This window comes from Manis javanica, chromosome 5 (genome assembly GCF_040802235.1).
Source record: "Manis javanica isolate MJ-LG chromosome 5, MJ_LKY, whole genome shotgun sequence".
NCBI lineage: Eukaryota > Metazoa > Chordata > Mammalia > Pholidota > Manidae > Manis > Manis javanica.
In genome coordinates, this window is record NC_133160.1 from 11,558,207 (window position 1) to 11,576,538 (window position 18,332).

The following is an 18,332-nucleotide window of genomic DNA, read 5'->3' on the forward strand; positions in this document are numbered from 1 at the left end:
TCTGTGTAAGTTTTATGATGTTAGAGCCCATTGTATAATCACCATATGCATGTATGTATGTGTGTGTATATATATATATATGCATAGTTTTATTGCTTTAGCTATTTATGAAAATCTGCCAGGGCATCTCTCCCTGGGAGTTCAGCAGTGCCAGGGTGTAGGGGGTGGCTCTCCCTGGAGTGGGCCATGTAGCCAAGTTAACCACAAAGTCTTTGAGCTCATGAGCACTAACCAGTTAACCAGGAGCCCTGTCAGCATCCTCAGGGCAACCCCGTGAAGAAGGGTCCTATTACTATATCCAGGGCACAGATAAGAAACCCGAAGAGCAGAGGGTCTGATGTTTTTCCCGAGGTCATACAGCCCTTACAATCCAACCTGGACTGACCCTCTGTGCACCCTGACTTACTCCAAAGCCCAGGCTTTAAATCAGCTTTTGTCACCATCTTGGGCCAGATAAATTATTTCAAAACAGCCTCCCAAACTCTAGAAAGACAAGCATTTACCCAGGCAAATAAAAGATTGAATGTCTGTTCCACCTATATGTTAATTCTGTGTCATATTTGTGGTCCTAAAGAGTTATCTTTTTAATGTAGATGTGTATATTTTTATTATACAAGGGACCCTTGATACAATGAATGTTTTATAAGACTTGGGGTGTAATTTCATTACTTTTCAATATTTTCAGAGGTCCAAAGTTGTAGCTTCACTTTTAGGGCATATCATGACATCACATGGTCCTATGTGTGACTTATTTGATACTATGCCCTTGGTTGGGGAACCTTGGGGCTGTGGGGGCCGTGAGCAGCGCTCCGATGACCCCAGGAGGGGGCAGTGCCCAAGAGCAGGCACAGGGCCTAGGGAGGACATCAGGTGGAAATGACCCCTGGTGTGTGGGTGGCAGGGCTGCCTTGGGCTCAGAGACCTGTCCGGTCTGTGCACCTGGAAGTGCAGAGCAGACCTCAGGGCAGAGGCCCGACAGCTGGGCCCTGAAGGGCAGGTGGGGCCCCAGGAGCCAGAAGAGATGTGGGCAGAGCTTCCCCGGGGAAACCAAGTGACAGTTGCCGTCATGGAAAGTGGGGGGATGGGGAGGTGTCCCTCCCGGGCGGTCCCTCCCTCCGAAGATGTGCTGTAGGCGTCCCCCAGCCCTCTGATCTTCAGGTGTCATTCCGGGATGTCTCTCAGCAGTCTTCCCCGGCTACTCTGGGAGCAGAGAAATGTGAAGGGCGGTGCCTACACCGGCAGAGGTGTGATGATGCCCTGCGCCCAGGGGCAGGAGAGTCTCAGTAAATACCTTGTTTTAACTTGGAATGTGTTGGCGGGACGTTGAGGGTGGGCGCTGGCGCCGTGGTAGCTCCATTTAGAGCTCCTCCCAGGGAACTGTGTCAAGTGATTGGACAAAACATTCCCACTGTCAGGAAAAGCATGTGTGTGTGTGTGTGTGTGTGTGTGTGTGCGCGCGCGCGCGTGCATGTGCATGGATGTGTATGTCTACACACACTGTATAATTCATCAACTCATTTATTCAGGCAAAATTTACCAAATGCCTACTATGTACCTGGGATTGTGTTACGCCTTCAAGATTCAGTGGTTCAAATGGCAGACAGGAGACAGACAAAACTAAGTACCATCTACTAATAACCAATAAAGTCAACTTAGTGATGACGTAAGAATAATGAGGGAAACTGACCAGGCCATGTTTTAATGAGCGAGGGGAAGCAGAGGCCCCCCTCATACACAGGAAGGTTGCGGAGGGAGATGAAGAGACTGGGCAAGGAGGAGAAAGGGAGCGCAGGGGACCCAGGCCTGCAGCCGGGGCCGCGCCTGGTCATTTGTTCTGAGTTAGATGGGGCGCCGTGGGGAGCAATGAGCAGAGAGGTGACAAGAAGCTGACATGTTTTAAGTCTCCTCTCGTGCTCTGGGGACAGTGGGCTGTGGAGGCCCCGTGGTGGGTGTGGGCAGCCAGTGGGGAGGTGTCTGCAGGGATCCAGGCAGAGGTGACAGCAGTTCTGGCTAAGTGCGGGCAGGGGACGTGTGCAGAGGAGTCAAATCACAAAAACCACACTGGGGGATTCGGATTCCAGGTGGCATAAGGACCAGGGGCGGCTCTCAGGTTTGGCCTGAACAAACAAGTGAGGCCACTGTCCATGTAGAGAAACGGCCTTGAACGCCTGAGCAAGCAGCAGATTTCAGGCCTTGTGATGCCAGGGGCCTTAGAGCTGGGACCGTGAGTGAGAGCCTCCCCCACCCATGCCCTCTGAAAGGTCCACCTCTGGCCTCAGAAGAGCAGACAGCGGGAATGGGTGAGGCACCCCAGGGTGGCCCTGTGCCAGGCAGAAACTGTTGTCACATTTTCTTTTCCACCATCCATTAGGAGGAAATGCTCTGGGCCACAGCAGGCGTCCTGCTGAAAAATCAATGGCTCATTAGAGTTCACCTGTGTATCCTGCCCCGCCCTGAGTCCATTAAAACTGGCTGGGACAGGACTCCACATATGAAGGGACCACAAGCTGCGCCCAAGTCCTCCCCGCAGGGGCCACCCCAACTCGGTACCAGCTCGGTCCCCAGGGCCCTGGCAGCCTAGCTGAAGGCCTGGCCCCACCCAGCCCTGCTGGAGACGTGCTGCAGAGCGTACTGGAGCAGACACTGCCTACCTGAACCCTGGGTTCAAGCCCCTGCTTCCCCACCTGCCAGCTGTGTGGCCCAGGGGAGGCATCTCCCCTTTCTGGGACCCAGGCTTCCCATCTGTAAAATGATGCTTTGCCATCAGAGTATCAGAGCCCCCATGGCAAACCAGACGCTCCGCTGCAGCTGGTTGCGGCAGAGAAAGGAGTGGATTACAGGGTGATCAGGCTCTGGAACCACTGCGAGGACCAGACAGGCAGGTTTGGAGGTTGCACAGGCGGCACAACGTCCCACTTCCCTGGCAGGACAGCTCCCTGGGAGCCAGCGCTGCCGCCCGTGGGCACAGACACCCCAGTGTGCACCCTGACACCTGGCCTCCCCCTCCCCACTCTCAGCCCATGTGGCTCAATCCCCTCATCTGCGTGGGGTAGTCATGTGACCTAGATCTGGCCAATGAGCATCATCCCGGGGCTTTGCGGGACTCCCTGGAAGGGGATGCCTGGTTTGCACTGAGGCTTCCGAGCTGGTGGATGGAGGCCTGGAGCTGCTGGTGAGCAGCTTGCCCCCACCTGGAAAGGCCTGTCCGAGAATGTCACCCACACAGAGGGAGGCAGGGCCGGCGGATGGAGAGAGGCAGCATCTCGGTGACATGGTAGGAGCCCCTGGATGCAGCCATGTCTGAAGCCTGGTGGAGGCAGAGCTGAGGTCGGGGCTTGGGTCAGATGGCAGTCTGAGAAATAATGGAGATAATACCTATGCAGCTGTTGTTGACTGATGTGTTTACTGTGGGCAGCTCCATCCTCGGTGCTTGAGGTGCATCAGCTCACTTAACCCTGCAAAGCCCCAGGACGTGATTATTATTGTGCAGTTTATTGCTGAGCTTACTGAGTACCAGAGATGTTAGTGACTCACCCAAGGCCACACAGCAATGAAGTAGCAAAGCAGGGATTTGAAACCAGGTAGCTAGGCTCCAGAGTCTAAACTCTTGGCCACCACACTGTGCTGTCTCCCTAATTTTATAAAATGATAATAACAATGACAAAATTGGATAACTTATATTGAGCATTCATGTACCTGGCACTTTAGAGGCGTCATCTCATTTTGTCCTTGCAACAGCTCTACAAGGTGGGGCTACAGTCATTCCTGTTTCAAGGATGGGGAAACTGAGACTCAGAGTGGAGTGACCTCAGTCTCAATATGAAGTCTGCAGTCTGGCAGGGTTGCAAATTCAAGCAAAGTCGGGTGCTGGGCTGGGTGTGAGCCCGTGCACTGGAAGGCAGGGGTGAGGGACACAGGCCTTGACAGTGTGACCACAGTTGCTTTTTGTTTTATACTCTTCCTGTAGTTTTAAGTTGTGCTGGATTTTTTTAGGAATGTGTCTGCTGTTGACATTGAGAGAACACCATCTACCATGTAGAACACCCACCCCAAGGCTCTTGTGGTGTCAGGTCCCTGGTAAGACACACGTCAGTCTGCATTTGTCACCATCACTGTCACTGTCCTCCTGCATTTTAGTGTGAACACCTGATGGCTTCGCTCCTGGGCAGTCATGCCCAAAAATTCACGCATGTGAAACACCTCACCAGATAGGAAATAACATTTTACTAGAATGCCTGTGACTTTACCTTTCTGTCACAGTTACAGGGCATTTACTGACCTTTATATAATGACATGTGTAGCTATGATATATTGTTTTGCAAATGTCATTTCCAAACAGTGAAGGGGATGGTAACAAGTGTTTCTCACCAGATTGGGATGCTGGGAAGGGGGTGTGTTCAGGGATTTTGAACCTATGTGGGTGGCAGCTGGACATCCATCACTTCCTTCTCCAGCCCCCATGACTTGCCTGAACCCTGAGAGGCAACCGGGCTGCTGTCCATGTTGCCAGCTGAGCCTCCCTCAGGAGAAAGGATGCTAATGTGACCCAGGTCCCCAGGGAGCAGCCCACAGGCCTGGCCAACCAGTTACTACCTTTCCTTGAACACATTGTGCCTCAATTTCCTCATCTGTGAATCTTTTCTTGGCATTGCTGAGATTAAAAACATTTTCCTTTGAAAACACTTAGAACAGTAACTGCTGGGTTCATTATTTTTTCTGAGTCCCTTTTCTGCATGTGTAGTGGGAACTTGACCTCACATGACTTGGTACTGATCCTTCCCCTCTTCGGGGGATTCTCCTAGCTCCAGGTGACAGTGGGGACCCAGCACGGTCCTCAGGAACTATCTGTCTGAGCTGGTGCTTGCTGAGGCGTCCACCTGTCCGCTGGGGTCCTGGGTGTGAGCTTAAGAGATCACCACGGAGATAGTCCTTGTGCCTGTCCCATGGCCCGACCAGCCCTGCCATCCTCTCTGCTACTTCTTTGCCACTTGGGGCACATGGAAATCATCCCATAGCTCCTACCCCAGGCGGGGTGGGCACTCGCTGCCATCCTCAAAGACCCAACTGCCCAGGGTGGGGATTCCAAACTCAGACACCAGCATTGGGGAGCAAGTGACCTAAGATGTGAGCAGGCCAGCTGGAGTGTGTGTGCCCCAGGGCTGAGGGAAGGAAGGTCCTTTGGAGCTTAATTCTTTGCTTTTGAAAGAAGCTATGGTTTTTGTGTGAAATCTTCTGATTTTTAAATATTGTTCAAATGGCAATTTAAAAAATAACAAGTGGGTCAAGCATAAAATGTCTATGGGCCTGAGCTTACCCTGCATTCAAGGTGCAATGATTTTGTGACTAGGCCTCGCTGCCTCCCTGGGTTCTACCCAGGCCAGTAGCCCCAGTAGAGGGAACAGCAAGTGCAAAGGCCCCGAGGCTGGGTTATGCCCAAGTGCTTGAGGAACAGCAAAGAGGCAGTGTGCCTGCAGGAGGACAAGTGAGGAGAGGAGTTAGGGATATGTCTTCCCATTGTACTAGGTCCCAAGTCAGCTACTTAAGAATCTTGACCTTTTCCATTTGACAGAGGACTGCTTTCCTTTTTATTTGGTATCTGAATCTTCATTGCTGTGCATGCAAATTAATCTGCCTCGCATTATAGAAAAATGGGTGAGACATAATGGGTGAGGTCAGGCAGTGCCTTGTAGCCGAGGGCAAGGACACTGGCTTGGGGGTTTAGGGGATGCTGTGCAGAGGAGGGTCAGGAGCTGACTCAGGTTTTTACAGGGTCGCTGCAGCTGAATGTGGAGAAGAGATTTCAGCAGGTGGGGGGAAGCAGAAGTCCAGAGAGGGCCTCCTACGGTACTCAGGACGCAGATAAAGTGGTGTGGGTGGGCCTTGTAGCAGTGAAGCAGGCAAGAAGCAATGAATTCTGGATACATTCAGAAGATGGACTGGCGTGTTTTACTCTTGGATGGAATGTGGAATGTGTGAGAAAGAGGGAGTCACTGGTGAGCTGTGAGAACCAAGGACCAGCAGAAGGAAGCCAGAAAGGTAGCTGCCCACTTTACACTCTGTCACCTGATAGGTCCCAGACCTGTACTAGCCCCTGAGCAGAAGCCCAGCGTGGGCTAAAGCTGGGGCAAGGGTAGGGCAGATTTCCTGCTCACACTAGCGTGGGGACCTGGGTTCGGCCTACAGTCTGACTTATGCTCACACTTGCAAGACTGGGACATCCTGAAGGTGAGTATGGGGTCTGTTTCCTCCCTTCACCCCCAGAACCCAGTGCAGGCATTGCCCAGAGCAAACATGCACTGCTTCTGTGTGGCATTGCCAGGTGAGGGGTCTGCAGGCTGCATCCCCTCCCAAGGCTGGGAGCTGGAGCAACCCCCACCCGCCAACACTCCCTACACCCCACCCCCACCCTAGCAGCCTGGGGCCCAACAGCTGCTGGGTAATTCCTCAGCCCAGACATGTGTCTGCCCAGACTCCATAACCCCTGACCTTTGGAGGCTCAAGTGTCAGTTGTGCCTGATGAGCGAGGAAAGGAGGGGGATGGGCAGAGTGGGAAAGAGAAGACAAGCAAATGGAAAACACTCAGAGGCCCTGGAAAACGCGTCCTTCGCCTTCCAGCAGCCGTCAGGGCCCATGATGTACTGTGCCGGCCTCATCAGGCTCGGTTTCTACCACCACTTTAACATATATTTTCCGAGTGCCCCCTGCAGGGTCACAGCCGGGCATCTTGGGTCAAACCCATCCCACAGGTGTGTGCAAGGGGTGGAGGGGGCTGCACATTTCCACAATGGGTAAGTCCCAGATACAGCAAGTCAGGACTGATGCCAGCCGTAAATAAGCCAAGCATTCAGGCAGGGGCGCCCAGGTGAAACCTGCTCCATATGTGTGCAGTCCTCATGTGGACGGCCCAGTGCTTCACAAATGGAATCTGTTGCCAAATTTTAATAGACTTCAGATCTGTCAACCCTCAACCCATTCTCCCACCCAGCAGAAATCAGCTGGAGCTAAGGGGTCATGAGGACAGAGCCACTTGACCCCTGCTCATCCCCAACCCAGCCTCACTCATTTCTGTTACCTGCTAATGCTTACGGATATTTGCGTTTGTGACTCCTGGCCCATTGGGGGCTCAGTCTGCTGGGGCATCTAGAAACAGAGAATACAAGCACCAGTACTGTCTCAGTGCTGTGATCAGTGCTGCAAGGGGCTGGGCGGGGGTCTCTGGGGTACACGGAGGTATCTATTCCAGCTTGGAAAGTCAAAGAGGGCTTCTAGGAGGAGGTGTTCTCAGCTCTGGGAAGAAGCGTAAGAGTGAGGGATGTATCGGGAGGCATGCATTTAGCAGCAATCATGGGATTCCTCACCAACAGAGCCAAACTGTAGATACAAAATGACTGATCCCACGTCATGAGGAGAACAGAGGTGGGCTTCCAGGTCACCCAGCCTCCTTCCACTGACCTCTGCGGCACGCAGCCTGCAGTCCCCAGCCTCCACCACCATGACTGGATGAGCGATGAAGTCCCAGGCTCATGGGGGAAAGGCACATCCAGCTCTGCTCCTCAAACTCCAGCCCTGGGGTCTCCTTTCTCCACAGAGCCCACCCCCCATCGCAAGCCTGACTTACTAGGGAGCAGTGACCTTTCACAGGGCAGGGACCAGGTATTTGAGAAAGACCTGGTAAATGAAAGATGCTCAATTATTTTTAATAATAATAACAGCAAACTCATTGACATAAAACACTGACCTATGCTGGGCTCTGTTCTAAAACATCTGACATGTAATGATTCCTTTAATCCCTGTAACAACCCTATGAGACAGATGCCAATAGCCCTCCATTTTACAGCTGGGCTAAGTGAGGCAGAGAGAGGTGAAGAGATGTACTCAAAGCTGTCCAGCCAGCAAAGTGGTGGACCCAGACTTTGTACCCAGTCATTTGGTCCAGAGTCCTGGCCCTACCCCTGCAGCCACTGTTGGAGGAGCCCAGGATGGAGAGCAAGAGCCTCACTGGTCTCCCGTGACTGGGAAGCCCTTGTCAGAGCCACTTCAGAGACCCACGTCCACCACCAGCCAGGGCATCTGGGGAGCCAGGTCCCAGCATCCCTGCCCACAGCTCTTGCCTTATGAGCCCAGTTCTGGGAACTGGTCCCCTTCCAGGAAGCGTCACTGACAAAGTATTGATCAGCCCACTGGTCAGTGGGGGCCTTGAAATGCTCACACTTCCTGCAAGACCTCGGCAAACCTCCACCCCAGGAGCCTGTCCTCCCGAGGCCCGGTAGAACATCCTGGAAGCTTCAGCAGGAGGCAGGCAGGCCAGCAGTGGAGCATCCGAGGAAGGAGACCTCAAGGGAGTCAAGACCCTGGGTTTTGCTCTGCTGCCACGTTGGCCCCCAAGAGTTGGCACTTTGACTTTTCAATCGGCATTATAAGTAATTAATGGCTGCCGTGCACTCTGGGATTTACAATTGCATGGGGCCCAGACACCATACCTGGCATGTCAGTGGTCTCATATTGCTGAGACTGCATGCTACTGAGACCCACCAGTCCACCTCCCACGGCCCAGCAGATACCCTGCTTCTGTCCGGAGCCACGTGTTTACCCCAGTCCTCCCAACAACTCTCTGAGGGAGAGCCCATTATCATCCCTATTTTCCAAGTGAAGGAAGTGAGGCTCCGAGGAGTTCAGTAACTTGGGCCACTGAGCTGTTGAGGGGTGAAGCCTGTTCAAACCCCCTGCCTTGGCTGTATCTGTGCTCCTTCCTGCCCAGCCCAGCCCTTGGGGCCTCCGGATCTGGGAGTAGCCTGGGCCATGTCTTCCTCCTGAGCTCTGGGGCAGGCGGCTGTGACGGCTGCCGAGGAGGGATGCCTCCCCCCTCCTCCTGGGGCCTTCTCTCCTCCACCTTCCTGATTTTCTAACAAACAGGAGAAAAGACATTGCATGGCACAGCTAGGATTCATTTCAATACTAATTCTGGAACCTCATTTTCAGTGGATAATGAAATTACTTTTTAATTACAAGTAGAATTTTCGCATTCCCTCTGACTGAACACGGACAGGGGAAAAAAATGAAGACAGCTACCCAGGAATGGGCCGCCTGGCCTTCCTGATCAGTTCTGGCTGGTCAGAACCAGTGCCGGCTGCACTACTGGGGTCCAGTGCAAATGGTCCCCTCCTTTGTCACTTGTCATGTCTGAGGGTTGTGAGCATGTGTCCAGGTGACCCTGCTGCCCTGTCACCAGACAAACCCCTGCAGGTGTCCCTGTCCGTTCTGCTCCATGAGGACAGCATTTCCTGCCCCTCAGTGCACCTCGTCTTCAACCCCCAAAAACTGCTCCAAAATGGATGACATGCCAAGTTTCTGCTAAAAGTAAAAGGAATCACTTTGAGATCACTGTCACATGGGCCTCGGGGTCAGGCTGCAGAGAGGCAGGTACAGGGAGGCAGCAGGGGGTCCTGACCCAGGGCTTCTGCACCCCGTGGAGAGCCCTCCTCCAAGCACATGGTCCCACAGAAAGAGACGACCCAGACCCTTCCCTTCCTAGAGACATGGGTGAGCAGCGCACTGTCAGGGGACGGTGACCCAGCCGGTCCTGCTGGCTCCCAGGAGAGCCCGTCCTGTGTCCTCGTCCTGGGCACACTGGCTGGAGGGTCTAGGCGTCCAGGCCAGGAGGGTCAGCACCGGAGGGAGCCTCCCCAGGGGGCAGCCTCCTGGCCACTGAGCAGGTGCAGCCGGGGGACCATCCCCCACACCCTGGCCACTGAGTGATTGAGGGGTCAGCCCAGTGGGAGCCGGAGGGAGCTGGTTCAGATCCTGGCTCTGTGGCTGCCAGCTGAGGAGGGCAGAGCACCCCTGCACAGAAGCAGCCTGGCCCTGGGAACAGGGGTGCCTCTGAGCTGGGCTGAGCCCAGAACCGTGTGGAGGGATGGCACAGATGGCGACAGCAGCCCAGCACGGCCCTGCCTCAGAGCCGTCCCTCTGCGTGAGCGCCTTCTGCTGTTTCCTTCCTCTCCTCGACCCTCTGCGCAGAGCCGCCCCTCCGCCCTTGTTGCGGGACATGTGGCTCTCAGCACAGTGCGCTCCCAGGAGCAGATGGCAGCCTCCAGTCCCCCGTGTCATGTCCCGCCTGCTTTTCACATGAAAATGGGGGGCCAGCCAGACAGATGTCCACCAAGCCGGCCTGGCTGGGCAGTGTGGCCTCGAGGCCATGTCCACACCAGGTGCCCAGGAGCAGACCCAACAAACGGCCTCTGGTCAGTGCCTCTCCCCACTGTGGCCTCCGTCCCTCTGAGCCCATCCATCCCCCATCCATAAAAATCACATCTGCTTTCTCCCCTCCGCACAGGCCTTCTGAGGCCACAGGAACGGGGACACCCAGCAGGCTGGACTGTGCCTCGGCCTGGTGAGTGTGAGCAGGGCCTCCCACTTTAAAGTGACACCCAGCCCCCAGGGTGAAGGGCAGAGCAGGGCATCGCTACTGGACCAAGAAGTGGCAGCCCCAGAGGGAGCGACTCCTGCCTGGGCACATCACAAGCCCCAACTCTGCATCCTCACAAGACCCCAGAGCGGCAGAGAAAGGGGTCACCCACCGTTCACTCATCCTTCATTTGTTCATCCATTTATTCATTCAACAAACGCTGTGGAGGCTCCCCAGTCAGAAGGGGGCGTTGACAACAGCACTCGCTCAGGGGTACTTGGAGATGACTGTGACGTGCTAGGCGCTCCCAGCTCAGCCCGTCACTGGCATGTCCTCTCAGGCCTGCGCTCTGGGTACTGTAGGAGGCACGGGAGGTTCTGAGCAGGGTCCCTGTGGCTGCACAGAGAGCGGTGTGTGGGTGGTGAGGGTGGGAGCAGGAGCCCGGGAGGCTCCCCAGATGGGAGGGCCGCTGCCCAGACAACCACCTGGGTGCCTGAGTTAGGATACAGCCTGCTCTGCCCTCCACTCCACAGCCAGGCCCCGCCCGCTGTCCTGAAGCAGGGAGGGCACCTCACCAGCCCTGCGGGGCCAGGAGGGGAGGCCTGGCCTTGGGTTTCTAAAGCCCTCAGGCCACTCGCCCGGAGAGTCTGTAGTGTCGGGTGGAGGCCCCCCTTGCTGACTCTGGATTCTCTGCTACCAGAGCTGCTGCTCCTCCAGGGCACAGGGCAGGGCTGCTCACAGCCCTCCAGGCAGGAGGGGCCGAAGGGTGCTGCTTGTCTAAGATCCTCCCCACAGCCGCCTTTGAACCAGCAGGGTAGGAGCAGGGAATTCATTCTACTTCCCGAATCCCCAGACTCCACAGGAGAGGCCGCACGCAGAAGCCAGGATCCCTGCCCCCATGGAGCCTTGGTTTTCTCGTCTGCTAAACGGGCTTAGGAAGACAAGAGTCATGCAGGAACAATGAGAGAATTCCACTGGGCTTGCGGGGCATGCAGGTCAGTAGAGGCTGCGGTTCCTGTCCACCTCAAGAAAGTCACCCAGCCCCCAACATCAGTGTCTCCTTTTCCCCGTGATACAGCCTTTGGCCCTGCCCGGCCCGTCTTCTCCACCTTGTCACCCTCTGATGCCTCCTGATCACTCTCTGAAATTACCTTTTTTATTTGTCTGTTTTTGTTCTCTATCTTCTACCAGAATGCGAGCCCCATGAGAGGCAGGAAGCCCACTGCTGGGTTTCCAGGGTCTAGAACAGCAAGGGCCTGGCACATAGTCAAGCTTCAAAAATATTTGTTGAGTGGATGAGTGAATTGTGAAGTGGATGAGTGGGGTTTATACGAGCTTGGCCCTGCTCTCTGTCTGGACTCACTGCCCGCCACTTTCCCTCTAAGTCTCTAACCGCACCCGCCCTTGTCAAGTCTCAAATGCTCTGGACTTCTGCCTCAGGACCTTTGCTCTTGCTCTTCCCTCTTCCTGGAACGTTCCTCCCCTAGATATTTCTCATGGCTCCTCCCCTCCCCTCCCTCAGCTATCTGTATAAATGTCCCATCTCAGGCCCTCCCTGGATACCCTATCTATATATGCATCTAATCTGCCCTCCTGGCCTCTCTGACCCTCCTTTCCACCCTTTGCTTTGTTTTCTCCAGAGCACTTGCCATCCTCTGATTCATTAATTTCTCTGTTTTGCTTATTGCCTTGTACTCCCCAGAGGCAGGGATCTCTGTCCGTCTGTTCGCTTCTGCTTCCCCAGCACCTGGAACAGTAAGTGCCTGGCACATAGCAGGTACTCAGAAAATAAAAATATTTTCTCAGTGAATGAGCACATGCAATCAGAGGTCAGACAAAGGCTGGGGTAAGCAGAGGGGCTTCCTGGAAGAGGGGACTTGAGATGGGACCAAGGGATGGAGAGAGGCAAAGGCTTGATGGGAGAAAATTCTAGGTAGAGTCAACTACTGGAAAGCAAACACAATTTCTGGGGACCGGAATAGGGTTACCACGGACCCAGTCTTGGGGTATTTTATGCTTCCCAATGTGTTTAGATCTCATGCAGGCCGACCACAGTTCTTTGACAATTAATTCAATGTTTTATTCATCCCTGAACTCTTTAAAGCTACAAATCAGTCACTGGGTGCTTTGCTAACCACTGGTTCCAGGCTCCTGTGTGGCAAATAACTGTGCTCTTCTGCATACCAAGCAGACCTTTCTCTGTGCCAGGAAAATGAATTTCTCCTGGTGTTCATTGCTCTAATTGTATCCAGAGCCAGTCTGACCAAATATGTTTCCATCCTATTTTGTCTTATGCAAAACTTTAATCTTCCCAACTTTCCTAAGTCACTGTGAATGATTCACAGCCTCCCAATGCCATGGAATGCACTGTTTGACCTGCCAGTCCATATACAGTAGATTTATTGGAGGAAAATAAAGGAGCATTAATACTATAAACTATGAGGATATAATCACCCATGTGCATGTGCATCTCAAAAATTTGTTAGTTGGGAGAAAAACAGGCCAGCTGACCAAGCACATGGTGCTGAATTTATGTCCTCAGCATAAGTATCAAAAAGAGGAGGGCATGCTTTGAGAGAAATCTTCTGCATCCGTGGATGTCTTGCTGCCCTTGTCTAGCCTGGATTAATACTTAGTCCATAGGCACACACCTGATCATCTGATCATCTATATTTGCCTTCTTACAGCACTAAACTATGTTTTCTACCTTTATCTTGCATCTACCTACCACTTCAGCATTTTATTAAAAATAAAAATAATAATAATAATAGGAGAAATGGGGGATCAACATATAAATCAAGTACAAAAATCAAACGAATATTCATATTTGACCTGATTGTTTATAGGTCATATTTCATGATCAAAACCAAAAGTTTCTGTGATGAATGCCCTTGTACTGTTCACCATGTAAGAATTTATTCACTATGTAAGAATTCGTTCACCATGTAAGAACTTGTTCGTTACGCTTCAGAAGATTGGAGACTGACGAGAATTAGGCTTGAGATGGATTAATGATTGTACATTGAGCATTGACCCCCCTATACTGAATTTTATTGTTGTTAACAACCATTTGATCAATAAATATGAGAGATGCCCTCTCAAAAAAAAAAAAAAAAAAAAAAAAAAAAGAGGAGGGCAGTGGACTTGTATCTTTGCAGACTTCTATGATACCTGATGTGGGACTAGCCAACCCCCACACTCCCTGAATTTAGGCAGCTGACCTAGAAAAGGCCCTGGAAGAACAGCTGGGTTACAGGATGCAACCAGTTATGGATACAAGAGTTATGGCACGAGCCCAGCATAAGGAATGCTGGCTCTGCTCTCCATTTGCTGTGTGACTCTGAGCAGGTAATATACCTTCTTTGAGCTTTAGTTTCTTCACCTCCCAGCCTAACAGTCCAGGTGGTTGTGGGGATTACATGACGTCCTGGATGGGGTCATGACTGGACACCTTCTCTGTGCCAGGCCCTGGCCTTTGCTCTTGGGAGCAGTTGAGAAAAAAGGCAGGCTGGGCCCCTGCCCTCAGTGCTTAGAGAGAACAGAGCAGGGGGCCCTCGTGGCCGGGATTAGCTCAGACAGTGAGAGGTGAGGTGGGGCAGCATCTTTATCACACAACCCACTTCTACTCGCATTTCTCTATTCCCAGCATGCCAAGGTGCTCCACCTGTGCCAGGCAGGACCCCTTTGCCCTTATCCGCAGTTCCTTCCATTTGGTGAGCAAAGACTTAATAATTTACAAAGCACCAGGGATTCGGATATCTGAACCCCTTCATTTATCTACAGATAGGAACACTGAGGCCAAGGCGAGGGGGAGGGCCTCACCCAGGGTCAGGCACACCGGCAGTGGCTGTGCTGGGATCCGGCCCTGGATCCGAGCTGACTCCCGCTGCACAGCCCCCTGCCGCCCCACACCGCCTCCAGGAGGCCCTCTCAGTTCTGTGATTCGCTGCCTCTTCCCAGCCTCCAGGCCCGAAATATCCACACCCCTCACCACCATTTTACATTCTCATTATTGGAGTGACATTCCTGAATTAAAAACACAAGACTCTGGATATTCCTTATTAAATATGGATATCTGGTCTTGAAAGAACTAATACATATTCATTAGCACAAACAAGTTATTCATTAGCTCTCAGATGAGGTTGGAAAGAAATGGGACATGACACAGGTGAGTCTTGAGCCAAGTCCAGTCCTGGTTCCAGGGTCAGCTTCCATTCATTCCTTCCTCCCTCCCTTCCTGCGCACTCACTCACCCAGCGAGGACTCGCCAGGGGCGCCCTGCCTGTGGGTGCCAGGCTGTGTCCTGGAGGCCCAGCTGCGGGCTCGCCACAGTCCCCACCCCACAGAGCTGGCTTCCTAGAGGGAGAGACAACTGGTAATCGCATGAATCGAAAGGTCACAGATTTGATGAACCCCAGGACGGAAACAGTAGAGCCTCAGAGAATCAAAAGTGGCTTCACAGGAGACGGAGGCTACCTTAGAAGGGGTCAGTGAAGGCCCCCAGGTGGAGGGGCTAAGACCCACCCAATGGGACAGGCCCCTCCCAACATGGGCCTCCTCAGCGCAGGCCTCCCCTTGAGCCAAGGAGCCTGGAGTGGGGAATGGGTGGTGACAGAGGCGGAAGCTGGAGAAAAGGTCTGAGGCAAGAGACACGCCCGCTGTTTGCACATCTGTGGGGGCTTGAGATGTGGGAGCCTGTCAGACCAGGCTGCAGCACCAGGGTAGCAGAGCCAGGCCGACCCTCTGTGCCCTGGAATTTTCTCTGCCCAAGCTGCTGTTCCCTGCAGAATGGGCACCAGAGAGCTCACTGTCCAAAGTGAGCAGGAATAAGAAACACTGTCCCCACGGGGCTCCTTTACCAGGTCTGTTCTCGGGGGTCCTGCGTCTATTTAATCAGGCCTCTGAGGGCCAGTGGCACTGATGGGGACGTTTGTGTGAGCTTGGAAGACCTGAGAAAGTCTCACACACACACACACCTGTACATGCATACACATACACACAAACACACACACGTACACACACACAAACTCATATACACACACTACCCACAAACACACACACACATACACTTACACACCCATAGTGAGACCATTATCTGTTAATTGCTGTAGTTAACACGGAAGCCCTTTTCGGAACAAACATTTCTCTTTGGGAATTGAAATGTAGACAGAAGCACGGTTCCTGCAGAATCAAACAGATGCTATTTCTACCTCCTTCCGAGGTCGGTGTTGTGATATTAAAGGGATTATCCAGGACAGGCGATCTGAGGGACGTTCAGCTACAAGCCAGGCTGTTCTCCCCTGAGACATGATTCACCTGATTCCCGAATGAGGGGAACGGATTCATGGGAGAGCCCCCAGACCTCCCTCACCACGGGCTCTGATGAACCAGGATCCCATTGGCGCTGCTGAAGGCACTTACCAGGAATCCCTGAAGTCCTGGGTGGTGTCCCCACTGGGGGCACACACAGGGCTGCACTTCCTGGCCCCCTGTGACACTGGGCCATGTGACCCATTCTGGCCAATGAGCTGCGGGCACAGTAATGGCTTTGCTCACAAGCTGGGGTACTTGACTGCCAGTGTGAGACCCCCTCCCACTGCTTTCTTCCACGGCAGTGGTGACACAAGAGATGGGGCTGCTGCCACCCCCTAGGTCACAAAGGAGAAGACTGAACACAGCTCCCAGCTGCCCCTGTGTGGCCTTGTGGCTTCAGCAAGAATCAGCCATCAGCGCATGGCTCGGAGCTTGGGGGGCTGTTTGTTACGCAGCACCGTCCAGCCTCCCTGACTGTGTGCACAGTGACCCACCCCTCGGAGGAGAACCGCTGCCACTCCCTGAGGGCTCCCAAGCTCCAGGCAGTGGGCTCTTCTGTACAGCACACAGAAAGGGTGTGATAAATCAGCGGGTGTAGTGATCACTACTCTACATTTAACAAAGGAGCAAACAGCTAGCATCCATGAGTGTGTAAAATGTGGCAGGCATTTGCTAAGCACTGGGACATGGCAACTTCTTCAAGCCTCACAATAACCCTGGGAAGAAAGAGCTTTTATGATTCCATTTTACAGATGAGGAAACTGAGGTTCACAGTGGTTGCACATATACCTGGGACCACAGAGCCAGCAAGCGGCAAAGCTGGAATTTGAAGCAAGGACCATGTGACTCCTGATCTGGGGTTCATGCTGAAGCCACCTGGGGCACTGGTGGTGACCCTGAGGGCTGGGGCAGATGCCCAGGGCCTTTGTGCTCTCTGACCGCTGCCACATCCAACCCTGAGGGTGTGCAGGGAGAGCAAGTGTCAGAGCTCCTGGCGGGTGTGGGGAGATGCCACCCATGGGCACAGGTGCAGCGTAGTCAGGAAAACCCTTCACCCACTTTGCATTCAGCAAAGAGGCTTCAGCCTTTAACCTCCAGGCCTCTGTCTGGAATGGGCCCCTCTTTGGAATAAACCACATTGATTCCACCTAACTAGCTCCCCAGATGAAATCCCTGGTTACTGGGGAGCCACATCCTCACCAACCCTGAGTGAGGAACACGCTTCTCTGTAAAATGAATGGATGCAGTTCATTCCCAGAGCCTGGGCCTATCACTGGTCTGGGCTTCACTTTCACAAAAGGCCTGAATCTTAGACTTTGGGCGTTGCCTCCAAGAGGCTGCGTGGAGTCCAGGAGAAACCGCGACCAGTGAGACCCAATGCCCAGAGCAGCGTCCTGAGCGCTTCCTGCGGCCACTCTGATCCGGGCTTTCCCTGCACTCACGCATCCAGCCCCACAGCAGCCCAGGGAGGTCATGCTGCTGGGAGCCCATGTGACAGACAGGGAAACTGAGGCACAGAGAAGTCAAGGGACTTCCCCAGGAATTTGAACCCAGGAAGCTTGGCCACAAAGTTCGTGCACTTAACCACGAGGCCTATCCTCCGTCTGCCCCTCCCAACATCCGGGTCCTCAGGCCTGAGCACACCTGGAATTAGCACATTTTTAAAAATCAATGTAGTTCTTATTTTCTGAACAGCACCATGATAAAGAGTTTCTTGTCCACTTCAACATTTCAGCCAACCCCTGCTTTTCATAACCCTCTTTAAGCATTTCTTCATTCTTTAATAAACCAGAAGCGTCCCAGGGCTGCCCTTTTGGACTGACCTGCGCTCAACACCGCGTCTCCCGTGCCAGGGGCAGCTGCTGGGTGTGGAGGCCGGGAGCCAGGATCTGGGACCAGGCGCCATGTGCGCACCCCTGGCTCTGACGCCCCTTAACTCTGTGACCCTGGGTGAGTGCATCTGCTCCTCCACCTCCTTCTCCTCCCCAGTGGGAGGCGGGTGGAAACGTGTCCCTCATAGGACTGTGTGAGAATCGGTGACAAGTTCCTGTGAGCACCATCCTGGCACACAGTAGGTGTTCAGTTCACAGGACATACCGTGTTGACTCTTCAGTCCCACATGTGCATGGAGCCCTGTCACCTTCCCTGGGAGGGGGGAGGCTAACCCAGTTGGAGGAGGGGTGCATGGTGGGGGTGGCAGGGTGCGCCTGGCCCCTTCTCACAGCTGAGTCTCTGCAAACAGGACACAGACACGGCAGCCCCTTCCACGGACCCCCGCCAAGGCAACAGGACCCCTGACAGCTCCCTGACAGTGGGCGGGGTGATGCATGGAGGGGCAGCCCTACCCCCCATGCCCCCATCTCCCCCCCTCCTGATGGGCTGTTTCCCAGCAGCCTGGAACTCCATCATCCTCCATGTCGGCCACATACCATGCCAACAAGTCCCACCTGCCAGGGCCACTCTGTGTTCTTTTCCAAAGGGCTGCTTGAGCCAGAAGCCAGAAAAGAGAGTGCTAAGTCTGTGCAGCCCCCACAGGGCTGGCCTTCCTCCAGCGGGCTGGCCTCCAGTGTTCCTGCCCCTGGGGCAGCTCACTCCCTCCCCAGTCATGGGGTAT

The 18,332-nt window shown here is 53.7% G+C and overlaps 1 long non-coding RNA gene across 1 annotated transcript in view; it reads right to left on the reverse strand.

Annotated features, from left to right (window-relative positions):
* Positions 1-1,603: 1,603 nt before the first annotated feature.
* LOC108408709 (uncharacterized) overlaps positions 1,604-18,332 on the reverse strand; it is a 77,265-nt gene continuing 60,536 nt past the window's right edge. Inside the window, exons 4-5 of the long non-coding RNA XR_012131296.1 lie at positions 3,376-3,455; positions 1,604-2,404 (exon numbers count right to left, since the gene is read on the reverse strand). This is a non-coding gene — a long non-coding RNA (uncharacterized lncRNA). The remainder of the gene's footprint in view (positions 2,405-3,375; positions 3,456-18,332) is intronic.